This window comes from Pongo abelii, chromosome 17 (genome assembly GCF_028885655.2).
Source record: "Pongo abelii isolate AG06213 chromosome 17, NHGRI_mPonAbe1-v2.0_pri, whole genome shotgun sequence".
In the NCBI taxonomy this organism is placed as follows: Eukaryota; Metazoa; Chordata; class Mammalia; order Primates; family Hominidae; genus Pongo; species Pongo abelii.
The window spans coordinates 85,779,496-85,806,555 of NC_072002.2; the positions used below are offsets into that span (position 1 = coordinate 85,779,496).

The 27,060-nt window shown below is 37.7% G+C and overlaps 1 long non-coding RNA gene across 1 annotated transcript in view; it reads left to right on the forward strand.

Moving 5' to 3' along the window:
• The first annotated feature begins 3,174 nt into the window (after positions 1-3,174).
• Positions 3,175-27,060, forward strand: part of LOC129051628 (uncharacterized) — a 29,417-nt gene continuing 5,531 nt past the window's right edge. Inside the window, exons 1-3 of the long non-coding RNA XR_008516018.2 lie at positions 3,175-3,398; positions 16,826-16,985; positions 20,292-20,482. This is a non-coding gene — a long non-coding RNA (uncharacterized LOC129051628). The remainder of the gene's footprint in view (positions 3,399-16,825; positions 16,986-20,291; positions 20,483-27,060) is intronic.

Below are 27,060 nucleotides of genomic sequence, written 5' to 3' on the forward strand. Positions count from 1 at the left end.
TGCTTTCCTATTATCTCCAACTCAAATACTGTCCTATCTGCAATCTCTAGAACTGCTGCTTACTTTACAGTGGTAGATCCATGCTTAGCATTCTTTAGTAATTCTTCTCTTCCAGACTCACTGTATATCTATTTACACTCACTTGGAAACAATACTCATGAACAATTATGACCAAGAATTTACAGAAACACCCTCTTACTTCTTGGAAATACTCAATGACACCTGAATGACTGGAGACATCCTATTTCCCGAGGTTGCCACTCTTATACAATATATGGATGATCTTGTTTGCTCTCTGGATTGAGAGTCCTGCAGAATTGATTTATTCCACTTGCTGACAGTGTTAGTGTACAGACACACAAAGTCTCTAGGGGTAAACTCCAATTTTGTCAGCCCCACATGTATTTTCTTGGCCATGACATCAAAAAAATTAAGAGTCTTTTCCCTCAAAGACTGCAGGTTATTCCCGACTTTCCTGGCCAATTACTGAAAGACATCTTAGAAAATGTCTTCTTCCCATACGATATTGTAGACATGGATTTCTAACTTTTCTGGACTAACTGCCCCCTCCTGTAAGCTAATGAAGGCTGACAATCCTGCATTATTGACTCACTAGAGAATGTATTTTACAACTTAAATAACTCTCCAATGATCATACATCTTTCTTTCTATTAGTACATTGAGACAAGTTTGGAGGATTCTAACTTAAGAAAATGGGCATCAGAGACTCACTGCCTATTATGTCTTCACATTGATTTCATGACAAAAATCCTGCCCTCCTTGTTTGCACACAGTGGCAGCAGTGCAAGTTCAACTGAGGCAACTGATGACTTAGTCCTAAGATTTTTGCTTAACCCTGTGGTTCCTTATATCATTGAGACCTTCCTTTGGACTGAAAACTCCTTCAATTCTTCTGTTACTAGACGGTCTTCCTTTGAAATCCTTTATTCTTGGTGGATATGTTTATTGCTTTGATTGCAGTGTTGATATCACAGGTGTATACATATGTCTGAACTCATCAAATTGTGTACACTAAATGAGTAGGTTTTTTTCTATATCAATTATACTTCAATAAAGCTGTAAAAAATCCCTTTACCTATAGACATTTCTATCCATTGTTGCGGAATCCTAAAATCTGCTATTCCTCTTCCTCTCCCACATGACTGTTATACACTTATTTGGGAGTTTTTCTTGCTATTACCTGGACACTTTGAAACCCTTTTAGACTACCTAAATTGTGAAGTATTGTGGATAAAACCTGTTTGAGAACTGAGCAAGGACGCTATTAAGCTGGGTATGCAATCAGAATACACTAACATTTGTTCAAATTCAACTCTCTTCAAGATACTAAATCTGCACAAGTTGCCAAAGTTATAGCTCTTACTAAGTCCTGCCAGTTAGCTAGAGATAAGAGAGAAATGCCTATATAGAAACATTTTTGTAGTGGTGCAAGATTTTGGTATGCTTTGGAAGAAACATTGCTTCTTAATTACAGCTGGTATATTCCAATTAAAGCAAAAACATAAAAGCAATTTTAGGAAGCAAAGGTTCATGTTGCAGTAGATTAATATACTAAACAATCTGTGTTAACACATCCAAGCTGCCAAGCAAGTCCAAAATTCAAAGCTAAAATGAATTCCTGACTATTGGCATTAGGCCTTGAGTCAGTTTCAGAATCAAACACCTGATTCTGAAATAACACACTGGAAAAATCAGATTGTTTGCTTCACCCAGAAGGCAGCTGGTGGTACCAAGACAGCTATTTAGTCTTCATTGAGATGCTGAAATAGAATCTCTCAAAAAAAAAACTGGCTGTAACCGTACAGGGAAAGGATAATTTAAAATATATCCTGAAGAAGTATTGATGGGGAAACCCCAACAAGATTGAAGAGCATGTCTTCGGTGTATCTTCCATCAAACCCCCAAATCCTGTGCAAACCTTGTCCCAAATGTGGGACAAGGACATGAGCGAAAACTTTTAGGCTATTGAGTATATCCGCAAATAGATTTCATTCAGTTGTTCCCTTGTGTGGTTATGAATATGTTCTTAATCACAGAATAGTGTGTGTTTTCTGGTTGGCTGGGATTGTTTCCTTTCCATAAAGTAACTCTTCTGACAGTAGCAAAGCAACTTTCCGACTCTGTGTTTCTCACTTGAGTAATATTCATCTATTTATCTTGTTTTGGGGTACCCATGTCACAAGACCATTAATTAAGACACTCTATGAAGCTTTGCCTGTCAACCAAAGCCTCACTGTTCCTACCACCCCCAGTCCTTAGAGAAATCAAGACCCATTAAAACGGAAACTTGCGAAACTCTCTGAGCAACTTCAGATGCTACAGCAAAAGGTTTACTCTCAGCATTCTGGCTGTTAGGCCCCTTGTAACAGGAACTCACAGATTATCCCCAAATGAGCTAGTCGCTGGATGCTCATCCATATGGGGATATCACCCTCAATTTTTGACTCTGCTCATTCACAGGCCAATATAGCCAAATACTATAGAACTTTAAGGTCAACTCATTTTCAATGAGACCTTGTGGCTTTTCCAACAGATAAGTCACAGAAAGCACTGCATGACTTTCAGCCAGGAGACCTACTGTACTGAAAATGAGAGCAACGTAAGACTATTCTTGAACTTTATTAGACGGGATTTGGAACCACAAATCGTGCAATGAAACTCCTGGGAACTACCTCTTGGATTCACATCTCTTAATTAAAAAGACAGCATATACTCATCTCCCAGATATCCATGCCCATGTAAAATCTAGCACTGGGAATCTCTTGGGATTCTCCAGAAGCTGATGCCATCGTAAAGTAGATCTCTTTCTCAAGAACATCAGATCAAAGCCTATTAATATCAGAAACAATTAATTGCCACCTCTGTCTTTACCTCTTTCATTTTTCTTTTCACGACTATCATTTTCTCTTTGTGTTGGTTTAGGAATTTTGATTGTAAAAATGAGATTCTTTAAGGTTTTTCCTCTAATCATGCCATTTTGGGTAAATCAGTATTACACAAGCCTATTAATATCAAACCTCCCTTTCCATAGACTTGGATGGGGAGGAGATCTGTTCTGTGCATCCCAGGTCAGCCTGGGTGTTGGTTAACAGACATTACTGGCTATTCTCATGTTTATGCTTGTCTCTCTAGTCATTTGCTCTGTTTTCTCCAGGGGTTTAAATGCTGCTGTGCAGCCACTCACTCAACAAATGATTGAAATATATATAACTACAAAGAAAACCATCACAAGATGCTTTGATGGCAGTCATCAACAGCCAGGCTGAGGCTGCTCTCTTGGAGTGGTGTAGATCAGGAGTTCTGAAAACAACAACAACAACAACAACGTATGGTCAACTGATGAGAGTCAGAATCTCTGTGGGCCAAGAAGTGAGACTGTGAGTGTCCTTGAATACCTAAACATTTTCTGCTTTGACACTGATGTGACTTTAGCCCCATGACCATTCCTTCTCTCTTTTCTTGGCAATCCTCACGTGAACTTAGTGCCCACTCATGTTGATAAATCTAAATTGCTCAACCAAAGGCTTCTACATCATAAGAACAATTCCCCCGTATTCTGAGACCCATCTTTGATGAACCATTCCTGAAACTAATGGAAATTTAGTGGTTCACTCTTTCTCAAGCATTATAATATCATTTTATTTCTTCACCCTCTCACACACACGTGTCCTTCCTGCCTCAGTGTCAACTAGAGTGCTCTCTCGCCTGCCTCCACTCTCCATTGTCTTTAACTCCTCCTCATTCTTCAGTCTCAGGATCTAAAAGTTCTCATCCTTAGAACAGCCACCCTGAACCCCTTTGTATGCTCTTTTCCTTATAACACATATACTAATTTGCAATGATCTTTCAGTGTGATTATTTGATGACTGTCTTTCCTCCCTAATAAACTCTACAATTCACAAGGGTGAGGACTGAATCTGGTTTGCTCCTATTTTATCCCCATAATGCTTGCATGTAGCAGCTTCTTGTAAAGTGATTGTTGAAAGGTTAAAAGAATGAAATGAACAAAATGATGTGAATTAATTCATTCATAACAGTAGTCAGGAATGATTTCATCAATGGAACTGGAAGATTTCAATGACATAAACTAAAAATGTCTGCTCGTCTCTGTAGCAGGGGTGCTTTGACTCTGGGTTTCATTTACAGCTAGTGAAACTTAGTGGGCATTTAAATCCTCTCTGAAACATTCTTTTTTAAAAGATATGTTAATATATATAATTAGATATCCATCAGATCTCATTGATCTGAGATCACACTATTTTGTTCATGAAGAAGAAGGAAGAGAAAGGAGAGGGAAGCAAGGAAGAAGTGACTTTCATAATGAGAAATACAGATAGTAGAACAAAATATACTGACTTACTTGTATTATTTTGGAAGTAATTTGACTTAGTTCACTTATGCATCTAGAGTTACCATACTACAGTCTGGCCAAGAGGATCTGAATTTTGCCTGATTATGCACGGCCTTGATTAGTGTGTGATGTGTTTTTAATGCCCTTTTAGAAAGAAAATTGTGAGCTGTCATAACATGACTCTAACTGGAAAGATAATGTCAAACCTTCTTAGAAAACACTGTAGGATATTTCAATTCTCTTAGCAAGAAAGAGCACAAATTTAATTATGGATCAAAATGCCTTCTGCATCAAGTGGAGAGAGGTGGATATTGGAAGTCCTGTGGTGCTTCTTATTTTTCAATATGACAGGAAACTAGAAACCCAAATATCCAAGTGATCCAATTTATATTTGTTCCCATGGTTTCTAATATGTAGGAATACCTCATGCAGTTCTATTTGAAAACAAAAAAGGTTAATGAATTTCTTGACAATATGCAAATATATTTGCGCCTATGTTTACGGTCTCAGAAAACACCCACAAACACACATGTACGTGACCCATGGGGTACTAGTAGTTTATTGCCAATACCACTCTTACTAACAGTGTGGTAACACATTGTCACATATTATTTGATTGTATTGTTCCTGGAGTTTCAAAGGCCTGGAAATAGAGCCTTCCATGGTATCATCACATGCTAAACCTGGAGAGGAAAACAAATATCAGGACAGCGAATCTTCTTTCTCTCCTCTTTCTGAACTCTAGCCCTGTAGACTGAAGCCTCTTCTCAGCATCACCACCATCCACTGTTTTCTTGTGGATAACCTTTAATTAATGGAAGCGATTTTCACCACACTGAACCTTTTCTATCCTGGATTACCAAGAAAAATAACATAAGCCTACTTTACTGTTAATCACATAGCAAATACATGGAGGCCATTGATAAGTGATAGCTCATGAGTCACTCAACCACTATCTGCTTCAGAAATAAGGCTAATGATATAGTCTACATTCTTCATTAGACTGAAATAACTGATATAAAACAGTTATTGGGTAATTTTTTGAGTTCAGTTAGTAAAAATTCGATCCAAAATTAACATTGTCAGCTTTACTTAGGGTTTTTTTTTTTTTTCTCATGATTCGGAATGCTTAAGAATATATATCTGAACAATATTGCATTATGAAAATATTTTTATACCCAAGTTTTTAAGTTTGAAAGGAAATTACTTATCAACTTGCTCTGATGACTATCTTTATAATAGGCACAGTAGCCTCCCAAAGATGTCCACTTAATGTCCAGAACCTGTGAATGTTACATTGCATGGAAAAAAGACTTGCAGATGCAATGAAGTTTTTAGACTTTACAATAGGGACATTATCTTGGATTATTTGAGTGGGCCTAGTCTAATCACATGAACCTGTAAAAACAGAGAAGTTGGTCTGAAGGCAGAAGGCAACTGAGGCACAAGGGAAAGAGAAGAGTTATGAGAGAGATACCTAAAGTAGATAGAGTAGGATGTGGCCCCTGCTGCTGGTTTCAAAATGGAGTGGGGAATCTGATGGAGAATGCAGGATGCCCTGAGGGGCCAGCAGCCAAACACGCCTTGTAGTTCCTAGAAGCTGAATTCGGCCAACAACCTCAGTGAGCCTCCAGAGAGAAACACAGCCCTGCCAACACCTTGATTTTGGCCTTGGGAGACTCCAGACAGAGGACTGAGCTGAGCCTCCGCTGTACCCAGATATCTTCTGCTTAACAGAAACTGAGAGGGAAAACCAAATATTGTGTTAAGTCACTGCATTTGTGGTTATTTGTTAGGGCAGCAGGAGAGAAGCCACACAATATTTCTGCCATGTTAAGATTTAATGGATTCAGTGTCTGATGAAATGTATTGATGTATAAAATATTTTATGGAAAACATCTATCCACCTATCTTCCCACTTTCTGGGGTTCATTTTCTATAAAAATGTTCCAATTTCTCAATATAAGAAATCCTTGGAACTTAAAGCTTTGAACTCTGTTGAAAATCTTGAAGAAATATATTCTGAGACAGCTTTAAACTCAGCAAAACATGTCGTTCCATCCCTTGCCTTTACTTTCATGCCTAACCAGCTAGAAAAACCCACCCTGGAAAATCGGAAGCCATAGGTAACACTGTCATGCTTCCATTCATTTAACACCTGCTGCAGAGTCCTTCATTCTTATTATCTCAGCGACAGATTTCGCCCTTGGACATTTTGTTTGGTGGAAACATAAAAAGAGGCAGGCTGTTGACAGAAGGATGATTGTTTTTCTGAGTCGCTCCTTTTAATTTAAAATGGAGCTTCAGAGAACAGGGGGATTTCTTTGCCAGATTCCCTTTCAATCCTGTAGGGCTGAGCAATACCATGGCTAAGATCGGGGTGCCTCACCCGTTCATTCCATCATCTCGTGTTGTGGTACTTGTCATCTTCAGTGCTCAATAAAGGTTTCTCAAATGAATGAATGACCCAAATAGCCATTTTATTGTAAGTTTTTGGGGCTATGTCACTGAGTGCTGAGGCTCAGTCTTCATTCAGTTTTTTTTTTTAAACTTGTGGTAGCCTTGCCTTGTGTGAGGCTCACTGTATAGTATATCTCATATAAGTTGGGCTACCATGTCTGTGCATCACAGGAGGGAAGGTGGTCCCTATTTCTTCTCTCTAGAAGCCTCCTTCTGCATTTGCTTTGCAAAAAACACAAAGGCTTCTCAAGTGTAGGATTTACCCTAAAGCTGAAGGAGCTGTGACTCTCTGGGCAGTTAGGCTGATTCAGTTATTTACTAACTCCGAGGGACTTGCAGTCAAGTTGTGCTTGGGACACCTCCTCTGAGGATGCGTCCCCAGATAAACGGTCTGATATCCATGAAACCCAGGACTTCTACCAGCCCCAAAGCCAAGCAAGGACATGCAATGCATTTCTTTGTGTAGGAATAATTTAATTTTGAAATATACATTTCATGTTAAAGTGTCTATTAAGGAAATTGATTTTTTTTTTGAAAAATTTGAGGCCAGAGTTCTAATAATCAAGGAATCATCAACTGTGAAATTTGACTTTTTAATTTCACCAGAGCAACTTTTCTCAGGGAGTGAAATGGTAGCTCCCTGAAGTGGTTTTATGAAACTGATCAGATCTATCCATCGCCACATACATATTCCTCTATTCTTTATTGATGGTTCTTTCTCATGGCCCAGAATTCTCGAGAGTATGTGTCAGAAAAGAATAATATTATCAAACTATTTTATGCCTAATGTTTTAAATTTGAAAGAAATATCACTTATCAGTTTGTTATGGATTGATAGTGTCCCCCTCAAAATTCATACATTGAATTTTTAACCCTCCCCACCCCATACCTCGCAGTATGACCTTATTTGGGAAATAGGGTAATTTCAAATGTAATTAGTTAGTTATATTAGTTAGTTAAGATGAAGTCATATTGGAGTGGGGTGGGCCCTTAATCCACCCTTAATCCTTATAAGGGTACCCTTCTAAAAGGGGACTATTTGGCTCCAGGCACACATGCAGGGAGAATGGGGTGTGAGCATGAAGATGATCATCTACAAGCCAAGGAGAGAGGCTTGGAGTAGATTCTTCTCACATAGCTCTCAGAAGTAACAAACCCTGCCAACACCATGATTTCAGACTTCTGGCCTCCAGAACTATGCAATAATACATTTCTGTTGTTCAAGCTGCCCTCTTTGTTGCACTTTATTTTGGCAACCCTAGAAAATAAATACACTTAAAAAATCACTTATCATCTTGCCCCAATAACTATATTTGTGATAGGCAGAATGACCTCCTAATAACCTCCATACCCTAACTCCCAAACCTGTGAATATACTGTCACATGGCAACAGGGACTTCGCAGGAACAATTTCAGTTATGCACCTTACAGTAAAGATCTTGTTTGGATGATCTGGGATATTTGTGTTTATACCACGAAAACAAAACCACAAAGTAAGCTTCCAGTTGTTGCGTAGGAGAACTGTGTTCCTTATGGTCATGTGAGGTGGCGATTCCAAAAAGGTCTGGGGAACTGATTAGTAGCACGTGCTTTGAAGGAAAAACTCAGTGTCTCCAAAGGCCCACATGAGAATTTTTTATCTTAGGTTACTATCATTATAAATGGATTAAATAGCAACATTATTTTTATTTGAAATTTGAAAGCATATTGAAGACAGTGAAAGATTTTTACACTGATCAACTATGGATCAGAACAAATGAGGACCTCCTCGTAGGGTTAGTTTTTTATGTTTTCAAAAGAGCCACATACGAATAGGAAAATGAGTCCACTATTGTACACAGCATTTGCTTCTTTGTAGGAAATCAAATTACACTTAGGTAGATACCTCCATTTTTTACAAAAATAAATGCTACTTTTGTTGTTTTTGTTTTTATTTACAGGCTTGTCAAAGTGGTTGCCTTTTCTTAATTCCTGTATGTTGTTTATTATTCCGCATTGATTTTTAAATGCTTTTAACATTTTATATTTTTTTGCCTTGTATTCTAAGAAGCCTAGTCATTGCCTGTTGTTTCTCTTCACTCTTTGTCAAATTGACTGTTATTTTCAAATCACTCACCCCGACACTTACAGACGACCTTTTTACATTTTCCCGATGTCTTGATGTACTTCTCCTCAACCCTAAATCTGAGACACATTTTTCAAAGCATATAGAACATCTTTATGTTTCCTAAGGAAAACTCTGTCATAGTATTGGGCTGCACACACACGCGCTTCCACGCACGTCTAGAGGTCTTTCGGCATTCTATCAGTGCCAGCGATATGGAGATTAAGTGAAGTTTCTCACATAAAGATATTCTATATGCTTTCAAAAACGTGTCTCAGATTCAGGGTTGAGGAGAAGTACATCAAGACATCGGGAAAATGTAAAAAGGTCGTCTGTAAGTGTAGGGGTGAGTGATTTGAAAATAACAGTCAATTCGACAAATACGCAATCTTTTTTAACTTACTGATTTCTGACTGATTTTTTAAAAAATCTCAAGTTGTATTTAGATAACTTCAGAGAAACTGAATTATTTTTCTAGAAACAGTTAATTCCTGTATAATTGCATTTAACTAATTCAACTGAAAGCACACATAGTTGATGGTAGGTAAATATTGGATTGCCATTACTTTCAATGGCAAAAACTGCAATTACTTTTGCACCAACTTAATACACAATATTCTTAGTTTGCAAGTTATGAATTTATATTTTTCTTCAAGCTAAAGATTGGACTTTGAAAGCTGTGGTGACATGCCCTAAGGCCCCAGCCTCCGGGTTTAGAGGCTCCTGTAAAATGAGCCGCCCACGCTGGGCGCAATCTCCTCCCCGCAGCTGCCTGCCATGTTTCACAGAGGGCCCCAAAGGTCAGCTGAGGAGGCCGCTTGCACAGGAGAGGAGGCAGCTCCCTTTGCCTGGCCCTGCGGTGGGAAATTAATATTTTTGGAGTTATATAAAGGAGGTTTTGTGGATATCCCACTGACATGAGAATTAATTCATTACTTGTGGATTGTTAACGCATGCTCAGCAAATACGTTTTTTAGATTGTTAAGAAGAGGAAAAGACATTGGCTAATTAAACTTCTCATTTACCTTTTAGATTTCAGTGTGTAACTTTCAAAAATGTGTGCTTTGGCTGAAAAGGCTTTTCTTTTAAATGAAGATTTAAAATGTAGTTTTGTGGTAAAAAAAAAAATCACTCTAAAAGCCTCATCATTTAGTACTAAAGAAGAGAATAAAGAGTAGATTTCAGTATTCCTGGGACCCTCACAAATCAAGGAGGTCGAGGAAAAGAACTGCTACAATTCCTCAGGTTTTGCTAAAAGTCTCATTTTAAATTCTAAGGTCTCATTTTACATGGGAAAGAAAAGAATATTATTCATAAGCAAAATAAAGAGAAATACTTGATATAAATTTTTAAAATCTTATTGGGGACCCACTTTATCTTTTAGCCACATCTGGGATTTGTGGCTTGAACCGTCATCTCTGTCATGTATTCCACCGACACTAGCAAGCCTCAGGCCCACAGCTAGTCTATCGATGGGAGGTCTTTGAATAAGTTAGAAAAGGCTCTCCCGCTGGGTGGATGCAACTCACAGGTACACAGCCTGGTGCTTTTGTGAGAAGAAAGCACTCCTAGAACAGCAGCCCCCAGAGGGAGCAGCTTTGCTGGCAGAAGGTCCCAGGGTACAGCCCTGCTTACCCCTTGGTGTGGTCCTTTTGTACATTGGTGCCTTTTGGGCCGTGCTTGGCTGGCCAATCATACCGTGAATTTGCATGTTGATTATACTATTTGTAGGACTGTTTTCCTATGTTGCTGTCGATCTCCTTATTTTTAAGAACAAGTATGCCATATCTGCCGCCTAAGAGCCAGCAGTCTATGCTCTTACACAGCACTCCCAGCAGAATCCTCTCTCAGGAGAAAAAGTTCAAGTGGAAACAGACCTATTTACTGATCAGCAGAGGAAATCCATGCCAGCTCTCAAGGGTCACTGGGGATATGAGGGGGACCAAGAGCATGGAAGAGAGAAATGAAGACAAATGAGCAAAGGAGCTGATGGTGAGAAGACAGAAATGCTACAGAGAATGAAATGGAGCTCAGATACATCAGACCCATGTGAAAATCCCACTGTTCACATATTCTCAGATTTAAGAAGATACTGCAATCAATGTAAAAAGAACAGAATGGCACAGGAAAATGAATAATTCAAGAAAAAGAAAGAATTCATAGAAATCAAGAAATAAATTTGAACAACTCCCCAGAACATGGAGCAACAAATTAAAAAATGAAAACATGAGACTGTTCTGAGTGCTGATGTGAAGTAGAATGGATTGCTGTGTGGGGTGCGGGGAGTTTCACCACAAGAGAAATAGTAGAGAGTGTGCATTCCCCACCCTCTCAGTGCCCCTCACCCAGGCCAGTATGAGGATGGTCAGTGCTGCAGGTGAGAGGGGCTGCCCCCTAACATGCATGGGCAGCGTCTATGTGTGTGTCAAAGGAATATCTGTGTGACTTTGTAACAGTGGAACCTCCCTGGTCTCATAAGTGGTCTTGCTGAGAAGCGGGGTGTCGGGGATGGGGAGTCCTCGGAACCCACTGGCTAGTGTTGGTCCGTTGGTTTTCCTGTTGAGCTAACTTTCCCATCCTGTCCCTGCTCCCTGCTAAGCTATCAAGGCAGAGAGCAAGTTGGCCTCCAGGGTCTTCTAGATAGAATTGCCCCAGAAACATTGATGATTTGGTGATGCAGCCTCTGACTCACAAAAAGGTCAAAGTGAAAGCAAAAAGATCATGGGCAAAAAGGACATTCTCAAAGAAATTCTAAAAATAATAATAATTTTTTAGTGCTGGAGAAAGACCAAAATCTTCATACTGAAAGACCCTGAAGAATAAAAATAAGAGTAAAAATAAACCCTTCTAACATGTTGCAAAGGAAAAAGCCAATCAGATTATCTACAAAGAAATGAGAATCAGGCTGATAGCAGATATTTTTAATCACCAAAATTCAATGCTAGAAGATAATAGAGGAATGCCTTCAAAATTCTGAAATCATTTGGAACCCAGAATTCCAACAGAGCTAAGCTGTCAATGAAGTGTGAAGTCAGAGAAAACATAATTTCGGACGTTGAGTACTCAAAATATTTATTCTCCCCATGGCTTTTCTTAGAAAGTTACTTAAATATTATAGCAAATAAGAAGTCTTGCCTGACTTCCAGGACCCAGGAAACAATGGCTCTAACCCACATGAGCTAGTGATGGAGTTTCCAGAATGGTAACTCATAGCAGTACCAGAGTTCAGATGAGAGCATGAAGACAGAGACCTCCAGGGAGGAAGGAGAGAAGACTCCACTTAATAGATGATATAACTGAGAGGACAGAGAAATTAAAGCAATATCCAGGAAAAATAATGGTAAAACCAAAGCTATAGCCCAAATACAAAGCAAACTAAGATGCGTCACAGTGAGTAATCACTGATGGAGAATAATACAGCGATAGTTCATTTTACATTTGTACTAGGAGCTACATGGATCCCAGGGTCATGTCATTGAAATGTAGAAAGGGCATACACTAAGTGACTTAAGAAGTGAATATTTAGGGAAGGAGTCTTTCTTTTTCAATTGTTTGGAATAGTTTCAGAAGAAATAGTACCAGCTCCTCTTTGTACCTCTGGTAGAATTCAGCCATAAATACATCTGGTCCTGGGCTTTTTTTAGTTGGTAGGCTATTTGTTACTGCCTCAGTTTCAGAACTTGTTATTGGTCTATTCAGGGATTCAACTTCTTCCTAGTTCAGTCTTGAGAGGGTGTATGTGTCCAGGAATTGATCCATTTCTTCTAGATTTTCCAGTTTATTTGCACAGAGGTGTTTATAGTATTCTCTGATGGTCATTTGTATTTCTGTGGGGTCAGTGGTGCTATCCTCCTTATCATTTCTCATTGTATTTATTTGAATCTTCTCTCTTTTCTTCTTTATTAGTCTAGCTAGCGGTCTATTTATTTTATTGGTTTTTTTTTCCAAAAAAAACCAGCTCCTAGATTCGTTGATTTTTTGCAGGGTTTTTCGTGTCTCTGCCTCCTTCAGTTCTGCTCTGATCTTGATTATTTTTTGTCTCCTGCTAGCTCTGGGGCTTGTTGGCTCTTGGTTCTCTGATTCTTTTAGTTCTGATGTTGGGGTGTCAATTTGGGATCTTTCTAGCTTTTTTATGTGGGCATTTAGTGCGATAAATTTTCCTCTTAACACTGCTTTAGCTGTGTCCCGGAGATTCTGGTACATTGTTCCTGGTACATTGTCCCTAACTCATTTTATGAGGCCAGCATCATCCTGATACCAAAACCTGGCAGAGACACAACAACAACAACAAAAAAGAAAATTTCATGCCAATATCTCTGAAGAACATTGATGCAAAAATCCTCAATAAAATACTGGCAAACAAAATCCAGTGGCACATCAAAAAGCTTATTCAGCACAATCAAGTCAGTTTCACCCCTGGGATGCAAGGCTGGTTCAACATACACAAATCAATAAACATAATTCATCACATACACAGAACTAAAGACAAAAACCACATGATTATCTCAATAGATGCAGAAATGACCTTCTATAAAATTCAACATCCTTTATGTTAAAAACTCTCAATAAACAAGGTATTGAAGGAACAGATCTCAAAATAATAAGAGCCATATGTGACAAACCCAAAGCCAATATCATACTGAATGGAGACAAATGAATTCATACTGAATGGGCAAAAGCTAGAAGCATTCCTCTTGAAAACTGGCACAAGACACATATGCCCTCTCTCGCCACTCTTATTCAACATAGTATTGGAAGTTCTGGCCAGGGCAATCAGGCAAGAGAAAGAAATGAAGGGTATTCAAATAGGAAGAGAGGAAGTCAAATTATCTTTGTTTGCAGATGATATGATCCCGTATCTAGAAAACCCCAAAGTCTCAGTCCAAAAGCTTCTTAAGCTGATAAGCAACTTCACCAAAATCTCAGGATACAAAATCAATGTGCAGAAATCACAAGCATTCCTTTACACCAACAACAGAGAAGCAAAGAGCCAAATCATGAACTCCCATTCACAATTGCCACAAAGAGAATAAAATACCTAGAAATATAGCTAACAGGCGAAGTGAAGGACATCTTCAAGGAGAACTACAAACCACTGTTCAAGGAAATCAGAGAGGGCACAAGCAGATGAGAAAACATTCCATCCTCATGGACAGGAAGAATTAATATCGTGAAAATGGCCGCACTGCCCAAATCAATTTATAGATTCAATACTATCTCCATTAAACCACCACTGTGTTATATATATATGTAATTATTTTATTATTATTATTATTTTTTGAGATGGAATCTCGCTCTCTTGCCCAGGCTGGAGTGCAGTGGTGCGATCTCAGCTCACTGCAACCTCTGCCTCCTGGGTTCAAGTACTTTTCATGCCTTAGTCTCCTGAGTACCTGGGATTACAGGCGTGCACCACCACATGTGGCCAATTTTTGTATTTTTAGTAGAGACAGGGCTTCACCATGTTGTCCAGGCTGGTCTCAAATGCCTGACCTCAAGTGATCCACCCACCCCTGCCTCCCAAAGTGCTGGGACTACAGGCATGTGCTACTATGTCCCATTCACATTCTTCACAGAATTAGAAAAAAAAAACTATTTGAAATTTCATATTAAACGAACAAAGAGCTCGTATAGCCAGGACAATCCTAAGCAAAAAAGAATAAATCTGGAGGGATCAGGCTACCTGACTTCAAAGTATACCACAAGGCTACAGTAACCAAAACAGCATGGTACTGGTTGGTACAAAAACAGGCACATAGACCAATGGAACAGAATGGAGAACTCAGAGATAAAACCACATATCTACAACCATCTGATCTTTGACAAACCTGACAAAAACAACCAGTGGGGAAAGGAATCCCTGTTTAACAAATGGTGCTGGGAGAACTGACTAGCCATATGCAGAAAATAGAAACTGGACCCCTTTTGTACACCTTATACAAAAATTAACTCAAGGTGGATTAAAGACTTAAATGTAAAATCTAAAACTATTAAAAACTCTAGAAAAAAATCTATGCAATACCATTCAGGACATAGGTATGGGCAAAGATTTTATGAAGAAATCACCAAAAGCAACGGCAACAAAAGCTACAATTGACAAATGGGACCTAATTAAACTAAAGAGCTTATGCACAGCAAAAGAAACTCATCAGAATAAACAGACAACCTATAGAATGGGAGAAAATTTTTGCAATGTATCCACCTGACAAAGTTCTTATATCCAGAATCTACAAGGAACTTAAGCAAATTTACAAGAAAAAAAAACAAGCCCTTTAAAAAGTGGGCAAAGAGGCCGGACGCAGTGGCTTAGGCCTGTAATCCCAGCACTTTGGGAGGGCGAGGTGAGCGATCACGAGGTCAGGAGATCGAGACTGTTCTGGCTAACACAGTGAAACCTGTCTCTACCAAAAGTACAAAAAATTAGCTGGACATGGTTGCGGGTGCTTGTAGTCCCAGCTACTCAGGAGGCTGAGGCAGGAGAATGGCGTGAACCCAGGAGGCGGAGCTTGCAGTGAGCCGAGATTGTGTCACTGCACTCCAGCCTGGGTGACAGAGCGAGACTCGGTCTCAAAAAAAAAAAAAAAAAGTGGGCAAAGGACATGAACAGACAATTTTTAAAAGAAGACATACATGCAGCCAACAAACATGAAAAAAGCTCATCATCACTGATCATTAGAGAAATGCAAGTCAAAACCACAGTGAGATACCATCTCACACCAGTCAGAATGGTGATAATTAAAAAGTCAAGAAACAACAGATACTGGTGAGGTTGCAGAGAAATAGGAACACTTTTACATTGTTGGTGGTAATGTAAATTAGTTCAACCATTGTGGAAGACAGTGTGGTGACTCCTCAAAGATTTAGAGCCGGAAATACCATTTGACCCAGCAATCCCATTACTGGGTATATACCCAAAGGAATATAAATAATACTGCTATAAACATACATGCACATGCATGTTTATTGCAGCACTATTCACAATAGCAAAGACATGGAATCAATGCAAATGCCCATCAACGATAGATCGGAAAAAGAAAATGTAGTACATATATACCATGGAATACTATGCAGCCATAAAAAGGAATGAGATTATGTCCTTTGCAGGGGGCATGGATGAAGCTGGAAGCCATTATTCTCAGCAAACTAATGCAGGAACAGAAAACAAAACACTGCATGTTCTCACTTATAAGTGGGAGCTGAACAATGAACACATGGACACGGGGAGGGGAACAACACACACTGGGGGCTGTTGGGGGAGGGTGGATGGTAGGGGAAGAGGCTTAGGAAAAAGAGCTAATTAATGCTGTGCTTTATATGCAGGCGATGGGGTTGATAGGTGCAGCAAACCACCGTGGCATACGTTTACCTATGTAACAAATCTGCACATCCTGTACATGTATCCTGGAACTTTAAAATTAAAGAAAAAAAAAACAGTAAAAGAAAAAAATAAAGAAAAGTAAATGTATGTAAAGTCCTGATAATGAAATTCTGGCTATTGGTCTTTCAGCTTTTAGGATCAACCTATAAAATGCATAGAAGATTTGGTTGTTATTACAGAACAAACTGCATGTTTTCAACTTTGAAAGTATTGAAGTTCAGTTGGGCACAGAGCATGTGTTGGGGGAGAAGCATGGAGGGTGGATAGGGTGGTAAATGTGCCGATTTTCTCACCTTGCAAAGTGAGTGTTACTGATATTGTTGATAATTGATGGTATGGGAAATATTTAGATATATTATTCGAAGCTACTCAGGCAACTAATAGAAAATGTTTATGTAATTATACAATTTTACAAAAATAGATGGTATGAATCAATATTATGAATCTTTTATAGTAGGATGTAAAAAATATTGTTAAAGTTGAGAAATGAAGATATAAATATATTTCTTAGTGTTTTGTCGCTCACTGTGAGAAGATTCGAAATGAAGATTTCAAAGAACTGGTCTCTGATGAATGGCATTGGGATGTTGAGGTCTGGAAAAAGATGGGAAAAAGGACTTCAGCTTTCATCAAGAGCCCTCCTCTAAGAAACACTTGATGTATTATTTCATGTATGTATTATTCTGATAAAACATGAAAAATCATTTGAAAATATTTAGAGTATAAATAATTCTATTAATCTGAAACAATTTTGTTGTTCTTTAGAATGTGTCTTAATATATTATTATTCAATATACTATTGTTTTACATATACAAAAACTACTGAATTATCATTGTAAAACATACAAACAATTTTGATAAAGTAAATGTTTCTCTTAACCTTCATCCAACTTTATTTGCCACTCTGGTAATATTCTGTAGTTGGTCCTATGAGACCATTATCTATACTCTTAAATTATACATATGGGTACATAGAGCAGCTTGTTTGATTTTATTTGTATATATAACTTTAACATAAATAGACCCCTCTAAATATCAATATGGAATTCTTTTTTAACTTGTTGATATATTTCAGTGACAGTTTCATTTCAGTATGCATAGATTTGCCTTATGGTACATTTCTTTTTGTGCTCTTTATTTTTTCATATTTAGGAGAAGAATTTCTAGACAATAGGATATAGGCACTTTGAACTTTATACTCTTTCATAGACTATATGAAAATGCATGTTTTCCCAAATCTTCATCTATAAAGGGTGAAATACAATGTATCACAATACTATGTCAATATATTATTGCTCTATTGTGATTTGATTTTAAATTCCTTGATTCATATTCTGTTACATTATTTGATTTACTTTTCATTTTGCTGGAGTACTTAAGTTACTTTTAAGCAAATACATGGTGATGGAATAAATGTTTTGAGTACTCAAATGTCTGAAGTCTATGACAACAAATTTTTAATTTTAGATGAAGAAATTTCAAGAAAACTGCAACTTACTAAAACTGATACAAGAAGAAAGTCTAAAATTTTTCATGTTTATGTAATTGAATCTGTTACAAATGAAAGGAAGGATTTCTTTGTATATTCTGGATAGTATTCATTTTTTATAATACATGTTTGAAATACCTTTCACCCAGTTGTCACTTGACTTTTAATACTCTGTATGGTCCTCTCTGACACATAGAAGTTTTAAAAATGTAAGTAGAATGTCCAAGATATTACTAGTGTTTCCTGATGTGCCTTGTTCATCTTACCTTTTGGGAAAACAGAAGGTTGCTTGGTTTGTTTCCTGTCAATTTAGGCCTGGCCATGTGCCTGTCTTTGCCCAGTGACATGTCACTTCCCGGGGAACTCATTTGAGTCAGTTTACAATTCTCCATGTCGTTCTTTCCCTAGAGCATTAACCAAGGTGGTGTATGTTCTAAATGGTACAGCTATTCAATAGCGGAGACATAGAAACAAATAGCAAACAAATGATAAGAATGTGGATCTAAACCCTGTTATTGATGAATTACTTAAACACATTAAAAAACAGTGGCACTGGATAAAAAAAGAAAATCTTACTATTATAATATATGCTGTTTCCTAGAGATATGTCTTAAATATCAGAAACCAGAAGGTTAAAAATAAAAGTATGGAAAAGCATGTTCAGAAAAACCTAATAAAACAAATCTACCTTGAATATGCCAATATTAGATTAAGTCTATTTTAAGGAAAGAAGCATTACTAGAGATAAAAAATTCATCATAATTAAAGGGTCAAACAACTAGGGAGACTTAACAATTCTTAATTAAAATAAAAACCTAATTGCATAGCTCAAATAATATACATATATAAAGAAAAGCACATAAAGCCAAAATTGATACAAATAAAAATATACAAATCTACACTTGTCTCAGAAAGTGATACAACAAACAGGTGCAACATTGGTAAGGACATAGAAGAGCTCAACACTTTATTTCACAGCATGATTGATATGTATAGAATACTTCACCCAGCAATTCAGTGATGTACTCCTATTAAGTACTAACAGATTATTTAACTAAATTGCTCATATTTAGGGCTACAAAGCAAGTCAACAGACTTCAAGCAATTAAAAGCTTGCAGAGTATGTCTATTGACCATAGCTCAAATAAACTAGACATAAAAACAAAAAGACAATACCCAAATGTTTTAAAATTAAACAACTGACCCTTAAATAACCCAAGAAATGGAATCTGTTATAATTGAAAAGAGAAGGAGTGTCTAGAAGTCAGTAGATTTTAATAGTTGAGGAAGCTCGAGACCTAGAAGAACAAGTGTTTCTTGCACAAATGGATGTGAATTGCACCATGGAGCAGGAGAGACTCCAGTACCACCTCTGGAACTTGAGGGCGCCGAGGTGTAAAAATGAATATCCTTTACTAGAGAGAGCAGCAGAGAACCTGTACTATCAGAGGAGAGTTCTATTTCAATTAGGAGAGAAAATTAGAGGCGCATATTGGTGAAGAAGCTTAGGATTTTTTGAAATACCTGAAATTCAGAAACATAATTATGAATAAACATATTACTAGAAAATTTCAATGCAGGTTAAAGGTAGTGACAGGCAAATGCTGTGTTTAAATAAAAAATTGATCTTATTCTTTTGATATTTATTTTGATGACTTTAAAATCGCCAGAGGATGCAACGGACATCCCTAATCATTTCCGTCCAACTTCTAGCTATTCCCAAAGCCTTATCCACCTAGAAATACAATCATTAAGGTTTACTGGGCTGAAGTGTGGGAGGGAATGTAAGTGTCTACTGTGCACATTTATGAGGTAATGAATTTGTTTAAAAGATTAAAAGTTTAAGGTTTTTTTTTTTTTTTTAGATTGTTTGAAAACATCCACTCTCCCAGTGTAAGTACCTCTGTGGATATAGCCATATCAAAATAGTTATGACAAAATTTCAGGTATTTCTATTGGAATATAGGACAGTGAACAGGGAAGAGTTATATCAGCTGGCCTACTCTATTTATTCACACTATTCATCTCCTATCATAGGGATGATGTTGGGGTATACGCCTGGGGGAAATAAAAGCAGACAGGCAACCCAGGTAACTTTGTCAGTATGCTAACCGGACTTTCTAGTAAATAGTTTAATAATATTTGCTAGAACATCCTTATCTATGGGATCTTCTTAACAAGATATCTCTGTTTAAGGATTGCCAGTATGTCACATAAACTGGGATATAAAATGGACGTGTTTCATAAATGGAACATCCTCACTGTGAGGAAATAATCTTTAAATAACTTTATTACTGTGGGCCACAGAGCACTTGTCTGATGTCAAAAAGAAAGATGTGGGAGCCATTCTCAAAACTCCAGGCCTCTATTTATTTCCATTTGAGCCTCTTGATTGCCTGTATCTTTAACATGATTAGTAAAATTAATGGGCAAGATCCTTGATTCATTTGAGTCTGAAGTGATAATGTGTTCCTTTATGTTTTCTCAGGCATCTCTGTGAGTCTGTGGTTTCAGAAAAGACTTTTTGTAAGAGCTAAGTCTAAAAGACTTAGCTCAGTTTGCTTAGTCAAGAAGGGTACAGCTGGATAAAAAGAACACGAACAACAACAACAACAAAAAGCACAAATAATGGAACAACAAAAAAACTGTGAAGGATAGTGTCATTGGGAGTGACAAGAGGTAAGTTCACAAAACAGGACAGGGCCAGATCATGCTTAGGCCAACTTGTGAGAGGTGGCCTTCCTTGGCACTCACAGCAGACACCCCCAGAATTGCAGAGAGCAGGTGGAGCCTCTGCAGATGCTATTTTGAAGGTAAGCAGAGAGACTGGCGAGGAAGCCATTCCAGCAGCTCAGTTGAGAAATGACCTGGGCTGAACCAGGATAGGGATGCAGCAGAAGGAATGCTTTTGTAAACCATTTAGGAGGGAAAACATTTAGGTCTTGCTGGTTGATTGGGCATGAGGCTTGAGACAGAGAACAGAGTCGAACTGAGGACAAACTTTCTAGCTGGAATGGCGGATGAGATGGTGAGGCTGCGGCCTGAAAGAGTTCATGCAGAAGGAGAAAGGAATTCAGGAGGCGATGATAGTAGTTCTGTTTTAAACACCTAAAGCTTGAGGTGCCTGTGGGGTATGGAGGTGGATATTTCCAAGATGTGTCTGAGCCATGAGAACCCAGAGAAGCTCACATGTAAGGTCTAGAGCAAATGTGGGCATCATATATATATAGTTTGCAGTTCAAACTCTGGGAGAGGACAAGATTGCCGGTGAACAAGGAATACAATAAAAAGACTAGAGCACTCACGGGCTAGTTTGTAATTTTTATTGAGCACGAATGTGTTTATCACTAGATTCTTCAGGACTCTGTAGTTAAATAAGATAACTGTATTGTGAGCCTTCTATTTAGAGAATATATAGGATCGATCTTCCTGGATTACTCTGAGGATCTGTATATTGATAAAATGTGATTATATAGTTTCCAGAAGAGATAATTTATATTATGTGTAATGATGATATAGCTTTGTTTGATGTCATTATTCTAATAAATAGGAAATCCAGCTTATCTGCAAATCATACTTATGCTTCTCTCTTTATCAGCATGTACTCAATAAGCACTTGGTAATTGTATGTTATATAAATGAAGCTATGCCTATGTAATGTCCGTCATGTTATTTGGAAGAGGGGCATCTGTGCTAAACAAGCTCAACACTTTTATTACCAAAAACATCAAGGAATACAAATACCATAGCTTCCTGCAAGTTGTTTATTGCCTACGAAAAGTAGCTAAAAAGTATTATATATTGCCAATTCATCATTCCATGAGATTCCTTTATTGTTAAGTTGAAGTGACTGCTGGCTTTATTAAACTCAGTGCAATATTGGATTTCATTACAAATTTTCATTTTCATAGTGATAATGTCTTCCGCAATACAACACTGTTCATTTATTACTTCATTTTCACATCTTTTTAGCTTTTGTTTTCATACAAACTCTAAAATGAATAAGCTCCGGGAAAGCCTCTTGTGACTAAAGATTTCTTATACTTCAACCTTTTGAAAATTTACATAAACATTACTTGTCACCCCATTGTGACATGGGCATATGAGATTTGATTCTCATTTTGGGAAATATTTTGTCACAACAAGAAAGGGCTTTGCTTTCTCTTCAGTTTTTGTTAGAGATGGTGAAAATCTGACCTCCAAACTATTATTCATAGTATGGAGAGAAATGAATATCAGAATTAACAAGCTCAGAATGCTGAAATCAAGCTGTTAAACATGACAGATCATTTTACTTTTAATATCCTTTTATTGTAAATTATTTTACAATACAAATTGCTTTTTTAACTTTTGTATTTCTGATAATGTTGATATTTCCTTGGCTGATAGTTAATGTTTTATGTTGTATCCTTGCTTTTTCTAGAGCTATTTGTGGTAGGTCTCAATTGCTCTCCATTATTGAGACCTTTCTCCTTGGGAATAAAATTTCTCTTCATTTAAAAATCCAGTCATTTTAATGTAGTGTTATCATGACTTCTCACTCAACAACAGCGTTTTGGATAAAATGTTAATTACACCATGAAACTTCAATCATCATCATGATGGCAACACTTGCATTTTCATTTTTAATTCCTTCAGTGAGTTAACTCTTTCTATTATGACAGCGTGATGTAATATGATGGGAATTTCAAAACAGCCCTGCCTTTGGCATAAAATAGCCCAGGGACTTTAGATCGGTCTTGCAAACTGTCTGGACCTCAGTATACTCAATGGTATAATTAAGGAGTGTAACTTCCTTCCAGGTGTAAGTTTCTTATACTAATTTTTGTGTTTGCCTTTTTTTTTTTTCTTGGTCTATTCTGCCCCTCATTTCCTCCTTCTTCCCTTCATCGTTTTCCATGGTCAAGTCTTAGAACTCACCCTAAGGCCCGCACATTTACTGCAGACATTAAGAATTAACAGCCATGGTGCAGTTTGACATAAGCATCTCAGTGGCCGCTGTGGGAATTTACAGACAGCACCGTGTGGCATGAACTGTAAAAAGAAGCGTTAAAATAGTACCTATAAAAATGTGTGCTTAAAGCCTAGAATGAAAATATTGTTTGGAACTTTCAATATTAAAATGGCTCTGGATTTGTTGTGCCTTTAAGGCTGAGTGAGTTTTGGGCAGCCCGGTTTTATATGTGATAGTGCTATTTTTGTTGGTCAACACAACGTGAAAACATCTTTTGATGAAGGTCCATGAAACTGTGGGTTGGAAGCCTTTAGGGGGGTCACCAAAAGAAATGCAGTCCTTTAAATGTCAGCAAAATGAAAGGACACTGTTACTTTCAGTTGTTTTTTATATATCTATGTGCACTTGGGGGAGATTTTCTTTTCTAAGCCCACTCATTCTTCCTTAAGATATTTCTGTAACAATAGGCAAATAATCTTGGGGTATGAGGAGCATGTTTGTAAATCTATTTGTATAATGTTGATGTACATACCAGAAATAGAAGCAAATATCAGAAAAACAAAAGCATTTAAAATATGTGCAGAGAAAAGCTCGCTGTTAATATCAGGAAAGAAATACAAAGAAGAAAATCTATACTGATAGGTCAGTGTTGGCAGGAGATAGCTGCCTGCTTATTATTTCATATTAGAAAAATTGAAATATGAAATGATTTTGGAAAACTACATTCAACTTGTAGTTTAAGAGCAGACATTTTAACCTCTTCAGCTTGTGAGGATTAAGCAGCACCAGATGCAGGGTGAAGAACTTGGTCTGAATATCTTGGTGAGAAATTTACCACACACTAGCTACAGTGATGGGTAAGAAGGTAATTCAAGTCTGAACCCAGGTTTAACTTAGGTGATCTTAATTGTTTTGTGTAACTCAAGGATTAAGGGGAGCATCAGAATGGGATCATAAGTTAAAAGCATATAAATGGGTCAAGAACTATGCAGTATAAAAATTTATCAGAATTTTGTAAGCAAATCACATTTGTAATTCTAACATTTTACATTTCTGTGCCTATTTATCTTTATACATCACTACATAATAAATAGATTCATGATAGTTTAGAAAAAGTGGTAAAATATAAATCTGAAAAAAATTAGGATTCAGAAAAATGTGAATTAGAATAGGAAGTAGAGTTGGAAGGAAATTGGAACTGAACTGTGCAAACAACATGCTTCTCATGTTTTTTATAGTTGAGGCACAAATTTGGCTTTGAATTAAATTGTAGATGTAACAAAAAAAAGAGAGTCATTCATTTACGCAGCTCTCATTATTTGAGAAGGCATACTGTGCTTGTTTGAATATGAGGTATGAGTCAATTTTCTAGCATCTCCAAAATAAAAAAAATTTCACTTGAGACGTCATAGAAGAGGTACTAAGCCATTTGAAGACAATGACCTCAAAAAAAAAAAAAAAAAAAAAAGAAAAAGAAAAAGAAAAAAACTCCACAAAATAAAAACAAACACAAAACCTCTGATTAGAAAGGGGACAGGCATCATAAGACTCTTTCTTTTGTTGCTCCTCCATAAAACCAAGGAATATAATAGTAAATTGTCATTCAAGGACAGCAAGAAAATACTGCCTAAGAACCTTTCTGATTATTTTGGTGGATACAGTGATTTAACCTAGATGATAAAAAAAATTAAGATTACATTTGAGCAACATTTCATGAAAAAAAACATACATTTCCTAACCTAATAAATATTTATTGGGCTACTACAAGGGACAGAATATCACAGCAGCACTGGCAGGGAATGTCTGTTTACCAAGACTGTTTACTTGCTTTCTCTCTTGAGGGCCTCTTTCCTAACTCCCCTCTGCTCAAACCTCCATCTGCACCACACTCATCCTTACTCTGAGGTGATGACCTTGTTTCTTTCTTCCCAGAGAAAACAGAAGCAGTCAAAAGGCATTTTCCCATTTCTTTACCCCAGCATCCATGCATGAACACCATATACACTGCCGCGCTTCCTCCTATGTTGTGCTATTGCTGAGCCAGCCTCGGCCACATACACAATTCAAGAACAGTGTTTCAACAACTGTCTCCTCAGTCTTCTGCATTATTATTATTTTTCTCTTTTCTGGATCATTCTTGTAAGAATACAGGCTTGTGGTCATTTACCCCTTAAAAGTATCTTTCCCTTAATATGAAATCTGCCTTTTATTGCCATCCTATTCTCTGCTCTATTTATAACAAGAATGCTTGAAATATTTTTTTATATTCATTTCCTCCCATTTTTGCTTATACAGGCTACAATCAAATTTTGTCTCCATCAGTCTAGCAAAACTGCTTTTGTCAAGGTTACCTTCATCCTCTATTTTGCTAAATTTAATGGCCAATTTTCAATCCCTGGATTTCCTGACCTATCTTTTGTCATGCGTAATAAGGAGAAAAACTCTATTTCTGTTCTCTCTACTCTCTACATTCTCACATTTCTGACACCAAATGGGTGGGTCTCTTCCACACCAAGCGATTCTCTGATTTTTCAAACATCAATTGGATGTGCTAAAATTTAATTCAGTTCTGACACTAACTACTCAGAGCTAACAAAAACTCCAGAGGTTAGAAGCTCAGTCCTCTGGCACATCAGACCAACCTGCTATCAATTGGGAAGTTCCTACCACCTCCTTCTTGTGTTCAAGAATTTTCTAGAACGACCCACAGAACTCATGGAAGCACGTTACTTACATTTAACAGTTTATTATAAGGATGCTACTCAGGAATAGCCAAATGGATCAGGTGCCTAGAGTAAGGTATGGGGAAGGGTGGGGAGCTACTACGTCCTCTTTGGGTGCACCATCTTTTCAGCACCTCAGTGTGTTCACCAACCTGGAAGCTCCCTGAACTTCATTGTTTAGACTTTTTATGGAGGTTCCATTACATGGGCATAGTTGGTTAAGTTATTGTTCACTGGTTAAGCCAGTTTCCAGCCCCTTTCTCCTTCCCAGAGGTCTGAGTTGGGGTGGTCTGAAGATTCCAACCCTGTAATACCTATGGTTGGTTTTCTACGACAAGCAGCTCCCCACTCTTAGGGGCTTTCCCAAAGTCACCTCATTAACATAAACTAACGTGAGGTTGAAAGGGGCTTGGTATGAGTCACAAAACACACTCCTTTCTCCTTTATTGCTCTGGAGATATTTCAGAAGCCGGGGACAAAACCAAACATTATGCTGAAGATGCCATAGGAGCATCATAGGTTCCAGGAGCTCTGGCTGGGAGCTAGGGATGAAGACCAAAATATGTATTTCTTTCTTTCTTTCTTTTTTTTTTTTTTTTTTGAGAAGGAGTCTCGCTCTGTCCCCCAGGCTGGAGTGCAGTGTCTCCGCTCACTGCAAGCTCCGCCTCCCGGGTTCACGCCATTCTCCTGCCTCAGCCTCCAGAGTAGCTGGGACCACATGCGCCCGCCACCACGCCTGGCTAATTTTTGTATTTTTAGTAGAGATGGGGTTTCACTGTGTTAGCCAGTATGGTCTCGATCTCCTGACCTCGTGATCCGCCCTCCTCGGCCTCCCAAAGTGCTGGGACTACAGGCGTGAGCCACCGCAAATATGTATTTCTTACATCACAACATCACAAGTAGTCATTCCCTCCTCCTGGTAACACGTTTGTATGACTCCTAGGACCCCATCCTCTCCCAGTTTTCCTAAAACCCCCTTGTAGCTCCTTCTCAATATCCTTTAATGTCCTTTATTATTTCCTTATCTCTCCAACCTTCCTAAAAGCTGAAATAACCCTGAGTTCACCCTTTAGTTCTATTCTCTTTTCCATCTCAATCGCTTGATGTTCTCATTTAGTCTCACGGTTTAAACATCATTTAGACCAGTGGTTATCAATTCTCACTATGTGTTCATTACTGCATGTTAACTCTCATTACATCTTAACTTGGGAGCTTCTGTAAAGACTATCAAGGACCCCATGTATTCTGATTTTATTGGTTTGCCATGGGTCCCAGGAAAGAATACATTTTAGAAGCTTTCCAGTTGATTCTGACGTACAGTCAGACTTGAGAAAGAAGCTGACATTTTAGGGGGAAGGCTAGAACTTAGTTCTGTACAAAACAAAGTCCTGTCTCTAACCTGCACATGCAACTGGTCACTTACAGGTCCTAAATATCTTTCAAATAAGTTTTAAATAAATTCATTCACTTCTATTTATGCCAATTATACCTTATTGTGCTAACTAAATAAGATTTATAAATGTAACTAAGAGATTGAATAAAATGATGAATAAGGCAATCAGCATTTTCTAGTATTTTTT